At 40.0% G+C, this 2,968-nt stretch overlaps 1 long non-coding RNA gene across 1 annotated transcript; it reads left to right on the top strand.

Annotated features, from left to right (window-relative positions):
• Positions 1-855: 855 nt before the first annotated feature.
• Positions 856-2,748, top strand: LOC103894605. Its single transcript, XR_657316.2, has 3 exons — positions 856-953; positions 1,860-1,952; positions 2,518-2,748. It is a non-coding gene; the product is annotated as an uncharacterized LOC103894605 (long non-coding RNA).
• The last annotated feature ends 220 nt before the right edge of the window (positions 2,749-2,968 follow it).

Here is a 2,968-nt window from a genome sequence, read left to right as displayed (position 1 = left end):
TTGTATTCCTCGAGTAAATACTCTTTTCATAAATCGGAGGTACTTGAAAGTACAGCAAAGTGGACATACTTTAAGACAAAATAAAACCAAGCAACTGCTTGACATTCTGGCTTTGCTTTAGCCTCCTGACATCTTTGTTTCTTCCTCCATGTTTAGTTTGAAGCATAAGCAACACCTGCTGGTGAAAACAAAGTCTACGAAACTGCTGAGCCATCCTCCTTGAAGAACAGGTTTGATCATTACTGTAAGCTCGGGGTAAGTTGTTCTAGAATAAAATAAGCTTGCCTATCACTATTTGGGCTAATTTTGTAAGGGTCGGTAACTGGCTCCTTCCCAGAGTGCTTATCAGCTCTGTACGGTGAAGGCTCAGTGTGACCCAGCTGATCTCCAGGAGCCTGGAAACCCCGTGCTGCATCTGAGTTTTGGAATTGCAGCTTGCAAGTTAATACATTGGCAGAATTAATTAAGAAGTTCCCGTATCTTGCGACTACGGAAAAATGGTTATTTTGTTAATGTTATTGTTCGTGTTCATTGATCAATTTTTAAAGAGAAGTAAAAGAAAACAAGGAATAAAACTTGAATACCCTTGAGTTGGGAAACATGTTCCACCACATACCATCTAGGATAATTATGCATGGGCAAGTGTCACTTGTGTATGATATCTGTAAGTGGAACAATTTCTGTTGTAAGTAACACTATTGTCAGAAGTCGGCAAGGGAACTTTCCTGGTTTGGTACTGTGAAGTGAATGATTAGACTGTAATGATTTCTCTTGTCTATGATCGCTGAACATAATATGAAGTCAAGTAACTGGCAAACTACTTAACGAGATGCTATCTTTTTTCAGTTTAAAGACAAAGTGAACTTTGCAGTGCAAGGATGTGGTCAAAGTGTTTGACCGGTAGCCTGTCACAAATGCGAGCAGCAGCCCTTCAGAACATTGACCCATTACAGGTAATTTAATTATACTAAAAGATTTTTAATTTAAGGAGTAGTTAACGTTCATAAGAATCCTGAAAATTGGCGAAAGCAGCACGGTGTGAGTATATTAACATTTCTCTCCATGAAAATGGATCTGAATCATGTGTTAGACCCCACATTTTCATGAGAAAATCGAGCATAATAAGTCATCTCTACTTGAAAGATCCAGAAGAGGAATGCTGACAACTGGAAATACCATTTGGAGGGTAAGCAGCATGTGGAAGAAACGTGAATTCTGCAGTTTCTAATTCTGCACAGTATTGTTAGCTTTCTCTGGGATAAATAATAACGTGATTCTCAATTTCAAAATATTTCTATAAGAAGAAAATAATTTTTTCATGACAAGGGATGTTCTTTTATTCCAGAAATAGAAAGGATACTTCATCAAAGGGTTTGTTGTACCCTAGGCGTCGTTTAGTGGTAGGATGGATAACTGATGCCGCAGTGTATTTACAAAGAACTGTACTATTTTAATGCGGAAGGATGTGTTTTTTGGTTGGTTAATACACAATTGCTTGACATATTTACAAGTGTCAGATTGTGTTCCCTGTTTATAAGACTTGTTGCCAAAAAGGAGGGGAGTAATATGGTCCAAAGTACTCCCCTGATTCTGGAGCGCCAGGCTGTAGCAAGCGATTTCCAGACTATGGCAGTTTGGCTTCTTTGTCAGCTTTGCTCCTTACCAGTTTGGGGCTTTTACAGCATCTTTGTGCCACTTTGATTCTCCTAGATGAACTAAGGAGGATAAAAGTCTCTCCCTAGGGTGAGTCTAGGCTTTGTTTGGCTGACTGATAGGTGTAAAAAAATAAATACATTGCAATTGTAACTGAATGTATTTGATTTGTGTGTTTGAAAACATTTTCCCTCTTGCTAATGCAGGCCCAGTCTTTGCAAGACAGAGTTCCTGTTCGGTGTGACAGTGAAGGGAACGGGGCATGATGGATCGGATTTGTCAGACGAAGAATGCACGTGGTAAGAACACCGGTCTTGGTGGAAATTTTCTTTTGGCCTAAATTCTATCTATCGCTCTGCGTACGTAATTTAGCTAAATGGCTGTGATGCTTGTTTGTGTTAGAGATTTGTTACCATGAGGTAAGTACAAACAAACTCCATTCAGTCATTGGAATAGATGCTAATCTTAATTTATTGCGAAGAAAAGTAAATTGCAAAAAAGATGTCTAAGTAAGATTAAAATCATGACAAGGAAAGCTGCCATTGAGCACAGAGGGAGAACTTTTTCCACTGAATCAGATCACTGAAAACGCGCTACATGTCTGTATTAAAGCTTAAGCTGAATTGCTAAACAACCGTCATCCTTTAAGCAGCAATATTTGCTTTGTATCACCTGTGGAACACTCCTGTCAGTGGGAAACTCAGGCAGGTGAGCTTTAATCTGCCTGAGCAGATCAGGCTCCCACTGGTTAGGATCCAAGGGTCGTTACGAACAGTGAAAAAATTATTTGTTATGAATTACGTATTTTAAACAAAGTATTTAATATTTATTGTTATTTTGTGTCTCTGCTTTGTCCTTCTCCAGACCATGGCTGTTACAGGAATGAGTTTCATTTGTTTATTTAACTCGGGTATTTTCGAGTTCCTTTTATAAAAAAATAACTATACACAATGTCTTAGAAGCGGTTTCTAATGGAACGAATGCGAAGTCGTGTTTTACGCGCTCTGCAGAACTTGGGCTTGAACTTGACTTTTAAAGGGGAGCTCTCGGGGGGGAACGCCCCGACTTAAAAATTGGAATAAATACGTTTCGAAGCCAGTTTTAAACGACTTTGATTGGGCTTGAACTTGACTTTTAAAGGGGAGCTCTCGGGGGGGAACGCCCCGACTTAAAAATTGGAATAAATACGTTTCGAAGCCAGTTTTAAACGCCTTTGAAAATTCGCAGGTGCCGCGGAAAAACCCGTCGGACGTTTCGCGGTGCGAACTGCAGCGCGGAGGCGAAGCGCAGCGGATCAACAGATGGGAGCGGGCTC

Source organism: Aptenodytes forsteri, unplaced genomic scaffold, assembly GCF_000699145.1.
Source record: "Aptenodytes forsteri isolate BGI_AS27 unplaced genomic scaffold, ASM69914v1 Scaffold415, whole genome shotgun sequence".
Taxonomy (NCBI): Eukaryota; Metazoa; Chordata; class Aves; order Sphenisciformes; family Spheniscidae; genus Aptenodytes; species Aptenodytes forsteri.
The sequence above is the reverse complement of the archived record's forward strand: the minus strand, read 5'-3'. Positions and strand labels throughout refer to the sequence as shown.